Source organism: Nothobranchius furzeri, chromosome 18 (assembly GCF_043380555.1).
Source record: "Nothobranchius furzeri strain GRZ-AD chromosome 18, NfurGRZ-RIMD1, whole genome shotgun sequence".
NCBI lineage: Eukaryota > Metazoa > Chordata > Actinopteri > Cyprinodontiformes > Nothobranchiidae > Nothobranchius > Nothobranchius furzeri.
In genome coordinates this window covers 33,024,152-33,030,652 of record NC_091758.1, presented here as the reverse complement: position 1 = coordinate 33,030,652, position 6,501 = coordinate 33,024,152, and the positions used below count along the sequence as shown (strand labels likewise).

The following is a 6,501-nucleotide window of genomic DNA, read 5'->3' as shown; positions in this document are numbered from 1 at the left end:
TGGCTGGCTGGCTGGGGGGAGGGGGTGGGGTGGGTGGCGGGTGGGGGTGGGGGGTGACATGAGGTAAACCCAAAGGAAGATGCCCTTTATCCCATCCGATGTAGGCTGCAATAAAAGCTTGAGAGGAGCCATATATTTAACCTGACATGCATAAGTAGTTTTCATGAGGATAGATTATCAGACTGAAATTCATTTAAGATTCCAATAGAGTAAAAATCATTTATTCTGTAGCGTATAGTCCTGGAGGGGATTAAAAGACAAATATTATAGGTAAAATGATGCAGACCATGACTTTAGTCCTGACATTGAGGACAAAACATAACACTTGAAAAATCAGCCTAATTAAAGCCAACAGAGACGATTTATCAACCCAGACATCACGGACAACTGGGGCATCTGTGGCATAAGCTGCCAACAAACACATAAAATCCTTTTGCTGCTCTGATTAGAACAAAACATATGATTTTCTATTAAAAACGAAGTTATGTTCTAAAAGGATCTGCATGAAAGCAAAAACAATATTCTGAAGAAACGTTCCAGAGGTGGAATAAATAAAGACATTCTGAAATTTATAATCACAAGCTTTGTGGGGATTTTGTAAATAAACAAATTCATCACAACCCAGCTCAGTGGTTGGTTTTAGCCTCTAACAAACATATAACTTCATGATTTAGAATAGAGGAAGTCAAAAGCTGAAGCAAGAGTAATAAATGCCTGTGCAACATTGTTGACTGTGCAAGCACCCTTGACAAAATATCAGTTTACCTCTTAGGCTTCCACATAATGCGGTACCCACTTATAAAACCATCTGCAGCTGCAGAATTTCATATCCTGTAAACACCCAATGAGCTGACTTCTTGTTATTCATCTTGCTGGGTGCAAGCAAAGGTCTAGGACTGACACTTATACATAGAAATGGTCAAAGATACGTTTAAAGAAAAAAAAAAACCACATCCCCAGCTGAGGTCGAGCATGCACTGTGCCCCTGCAGCTTGACATGTGATAAATTATACATGTTGCAAGAAACAGAAGCAGGTTACACGTTGTGTTACTGTGAGATTTCAGTTAACACACAGTTCAACAGTGCTGCTGTCAGAAAGATTGATGATTAGCTTTCATTGTTGCTCGTAAAGTGGTGCTCTGTTGGCAAGTGATGGGAGATAAAAAAAACAAAAAACAGCCGTGTCTAAAACTTATAATTGGCCTGAAATAAACAGCTTATGTGATCTAAGGTTTAGTTGATGTTCTTTAAAAAAGGTTTTGCAACATCTGATACCAAAAACTGACAGCTGAACTTTATCCTAAGAGAGAGACAAAAGACAGACTGTCAAAGGGGCATATTAACTGATGGAGGGGGGAATAAAAAGATGCAAAACTTGAAAAAGAAGACAAGCTGTGAGAGGAACAGATGCCGCAGTGCAAGCAACTGAAGATGCTAAAGATTTTGCAGAGAAGTGATGATAACCCTGAGAAATCAGAGGTTACATCTTGTGTGTATTTTTAATTTAGAAGTTTTCCTGGAAACTTATTCACTAATTATTAAGAAACTTTTGTCATGAATAAACAAATCAGCCTGCACTGATAATTAATTAAAAAGCTTATGAAGACTTATCTCACGAGCAACACATTTAAAGAGCAAGTCACCCCCAAATAAACTTTTTTTTGCTGATAAACTAAATAAACGAGTGTCTAATCGTGCTGCAGACAAGTGTAGTCAATAATTTGGCACTTCAGTGCATCTTAGTTAAAATTTAAATATTCTGCCTAAAACTGGCAGTGTTGTGCCGTTGTCAGGTAAAAACTCTGCACTATATTTTAATTTAAATCTGCAACCGCTATTGGCTAAGAGGTATGCTATGATGTAAACTGGTACATTATGAAGTCACAATGCTGTCGTGAGCCTGTGTGTGTGTGTATTTCTTAGCAGCTCCTCCTTCTCGGTCTGCCAGGCAACAGCATTTATTGCATTTTTCAAACTTGAAGTGGGAGTGGAGTTAGACTCTGGTAGGGGGTGACTTGCTCTTTAAAGAGTGCAGAGTTTTTACCTGACAACGGCACAACACTGCCAGTTTTAGGCAGAATATTTAAATTTTAACTAAGATGCACTGAAGTGCCAAATTATTGACTACACGTTTCTGCAGCACGATTAGACACTCGTTTATTTAGTTTATCAGCAAAAAAAAGTTTATTTGGGGGTGACTTGCTCTTTAAAATAAAACAACAGATCTGATACTCAGGAAATTTTAACTTTTAATGATCATTTTCCATAAAATGTAAGAAATTCAACTTACTGTAAGTGTTTGCTTAAAATTGTTTTCACAAAGGCTGCTGAGATCATGGCGTTCATTGTATCTTATCTATTTATTACATTTTGAATGGCAACAGGTCAGTATTTAGAAACAAATCACAGCATTTAAAACTTCATGGGCGTAAAAACAAAGAGTCGGAGTACCCGGTCCGGAGGGTTACCGGGGTCCCACCCTGGAGCCAGACCTGGGTTGGGGCCCGTGTGAGAGCACCTGGTGGCCGGACTTTCGCCCATAGAGCCCGGCCGGGCCCAGCCCGAACCAGATACATGGGCCCATCCAACTGTGGACCCACCACCCACAGGAAGAACATGAAGGGTCCGGTGCAGTGTGGATCGGGTGGCAGACCGAGGCGGGAGCCTTGGCGGTCCAATCCCCGGACAAGGAAACTGGTTATTGGGACATGGAACGTCACCTCGCTGGCGGGGAAGGAGCAGGAGCTTGTGGCAGAGGTTGAGCGGTACCGGCTAGATGTAGTCGGACTCACCTCGACACATAGCATTGGCTCTGGAACCCAAGTCCTTGAGAGGGGTTGGACACTCTCCTTTGCTGGAGTTGCTCCGGGTGAGAGGTGGAGGGCTGGGGTTGGCTTTTTGTTAGCCCCAAGACTCTCTGTCTGTGTGTTGGGGTTTACCCTGGGGGACGAGAGGGTAGCTTCCCTGCACCTTCGGATCGGGAAACGGGTAGTGACTGTTGTTTGTACTTATGCGCCAAATATCAGTTCAGATTACCCAACCTTTTTGGAGTCCCTGGGACGAGTGCTAGATAGTGCTCCATCAGAGGACTCCTTTGCCCTGCTGGGGGACTTCAATGCTCACGTGGGCAATGACAGCATGACCTGGAGGGGTGTGATTGGGAGGAATGGCCCGCCTGATCTGAACTGGAGTGGTGTTTCGTTATTGGACTTCTGTGCAAGCCGCAGTTTGGCCATAATGAACACCATGTTCGAACATAAGGATGCCCATCAGTACACTTGGTACCAGGGCAGCCTAGGTCGCAGGCCGATGATAGACTTTGTAGTCGTATCATCTGACCTGCGGCCGTACGTTTTGGACACCCGAGTAAAGAGAGGAGCGGAGCTGTCAACTGATCATCACCTGGTGGTGAGTTGGATCAGATGGCAGGGGAACATGCCGCGTAGACCTGGCAGACCCAAACGCATGTTGAGGATCTGCTGGGAACACCTGGCAGAAGAACCTGTCAAGACGGTCTTCAACTCCCACCTCTGGCAGAGCATTGAACGCGTCCCAAGAGCAGTGGGGGGCATGGACTCCGAGTGGGCCTTGTTCCACTCTGCAATAGTTGAGGCGGCTGTTGCTAGCTGTGGTCACAAGGTGGCCGGTGCCAGTCGTGGTTGCAACCCCTGTACCCACTGGTGGACACCAGAGGCTCGAAGAGCCGTCAGGCTGAAGAAGGAGGCCTGCAGGGCATGGCTGGTCTGTGGGTCTCCGGAGGCAGCAGACGGGTACTAGATAGCCAAGCGGGGTGCAGCAGTGGCAGTTGCCGAGGCAAAAATCTCGGGCGTGGGAGGAGTTTGGTAAGGCCATGGAGAAAGACTATCGATCGGCGCCAAAGAGGCTCTGGCAAACTGACCGGTGCCTCAGGAGAGTCAGGCAGCAACTCGCTCACACTGTTTAGAGATTAGAGCCTTAGAGATAGGGTGAGGAGCTCGGACATTCGGGAGGGACTCGGAGTAGATCCGCTGCTCCTCTGGATCGAAAGGAGTCAGTTGAGGTGGTTTGGGCATCTGGTTAGGATGCCTCCTGGACGCCTCCCTGGGGAGGTGTTTTGGGCATGTCCTGCCGGCAGGAGGCCCCCAGGTCGACCCAGGACACGTTGGAGAGGTTACATCTCCAATCTGGTCTGGGAACGCCTTGGGGTCCTGTTGGAGGAGCTGGTGGAGGTGGTTGGGGAGAGGACTGTCTGGAGCTCCCTATTTGGGATGCTGCCCCCGCGACCCGGACCCGGATAAGCGGAGGAAAACGACGACGACGAGTACTTAAAACGTGTCACTTCTTTTCTGACCCAACCACATAAATAAATACCTGAACTAATAATAGTTTCCTCTTTCCCAGAGTTTTACCAGATTTTAGCAAAAACATTTCCCCCTAAATTAGGTGTAATCTATTCATAAGGAAGTAATTCTATTACATGATATTAAAAAATGGTTGCTTAGTAAGGTTGTTCTTTACTATTTAGCATTCCTATTGCCCTCCCTTGTTTTTCTCGAGGTGACATCTGTACATCTGCTGCCTTCTATTTGCATAATTCTGTCTTGTAGATAATATATTTGCACGGTGCATCCAAACAATGACAATTGCTCCAACATGCACAGTCTGGGAGAGAGATTCATTAGAAATTTTATAGATGCACTCATAAGACAAACCTGTGAGGATAAATTCAGTAACCTGAGCAGCGTTTGTCTCTTGTCATACAAAACAAGACAAGGATCCTCTTTAACAACTTGTTCCAACTTTGTTGCATTTTGCTGTATGTTTTTTTAATGAGGATACATCTAGGCAGAAAGGTGCAAATTGTGTTTGATCCTCAGAAGGAAACTGCACAATAACCTACACTATAAGAAATAAAATGTTGAACTTAATGTCTGTTTCAACTAAACCTAGTTGCTTAAATGTAGAGACTAATATACATTTGCTTTTAACATAATAGCAATGTATATTATTCTTCACATTAGTAACTACCGGTAGGTTCAAATAGTAGACATAACATGAGTAAATTCAACAGTAAATTTCTCAGTGTAGCTTCAACATTTCATGAACTTTTGAAGCCCACTGACTTCATCAGAACATTTTAAACAGACTTTGTGATGCAAAAGGTAAAGTGTTAGCGTCACATAGAGCACGAGACGGTCCATTTCCTCTAACAATCAGCTGCATGTGGCGCTCCAGACTCTAATGATGTCCAGCAGGCTGTTTAAGAGCCAGTTGGTTGCTGTTGCTCGACCACCCTCTGCCACTTTCATCGATGATCTGAGACGTAAGGAAGTGTTCTAACGTGTGGCACAGTCTGGCTTCAATACTCGGAGGAAATGGCAACACTTGAACACCGGGGCATCATAACAACACAAAACCATCAATTTCACTTACTGTTCGAAGGTAATGCATCACTTAAAGGTCAGACGCAGAAATGGTTCTTTCATTTCTTTTCCACTGCTTCTTCCTCTGAAGGTCAACTCTTAAAATAAAACAAGTGGGAAGAAAAAACTACAAATCTGTCTCTGCCATCCAGCAACTTTGGTTAAACTGCACGAGGAAAAGTTGTAAAATTAGGAGGCTTTTTTTTTACGCTGCCTGTCAAGATGGATGTGTGAAATGTTGCTCACAGGTCAGTTCCTTTTTATAGACAGTGAGGATCGTCATAATTCACTAAAATCATCAAAACGTTCCCGTGCTGATCCCAGGAGTCGGTGATGTGTTGAGCGAAAGTTAATTTGGGTCAATTTGAGAGAAGTTCGACACATCACACACAACTCCCACCATCTGTGAGCAGCCAACCCATGGGGAATGGCCAACTGTTCGCTTAAAGATGATTTGATGCTTTTCATCCAGCAGGTGTGAAGGGAGATTACGAATTAGCACTTACTTCAATGCAGAATGATAAAAATTCAATAATTTAGTTTTTTTTGTTTGTTTCTTTGTTTTAGCCTGCATGACAAAGAAACGCCAAGCACGTTTCTACATCGTTTGTCACGCATCTGACGTTTCGAGGTTTATTTCTTTAAGTGACCTGAAGGATTTAGAAATCTGACTCGTGACCTTCCCTGTTCAGCGTCAAGAAGAGGAAACGCACAGATAATGTGAGCAGACAGCTCCGACCGATGCTGCCACAGCTCTTCATTATACATCACATCGCTTGGGAACCTCAATCCTGACATGTCAAAAGAAGAAAAAACTCATACCCCATAACCCCAAAAGAATCAGCAATTTGTTGCACAGACGTTGGCCACGCTGACTCCAAAGTTTGAGGAATTTAGATACTCAATCAATCAATCAATCAATCAATCAAAGCTTTATTTATAAATAAAGGAGCTCCTCAATACTGATGCACTTCCAGGAATTCACCTAACTGCTGCACCTTTTTGCCTTCTTGTGATGCATCACCTTATTTAGAATAAGGTAAATAGATTTGAGAGGGGTCATTTTGATTTATTTGAAGGTGTTTTTACACCCACTGT

The 6,501-nt window shown here is 43.9% G+C and overlaps 1 protein-coding gene across 1 annotated transcript in view; it reads right to left on the bottom strand.

Moving 5' to 3' along the window:
- LOC107392426 (delta-like protein 4) overlaps window positions 1–6,501 on the bottom strand; it is a 101,370-nt gene that overhangs the window by 62,276 nt on the left and 32,593 nt on the right. The gene's annotated exons all lie outside the window — the stretch shown is intronic.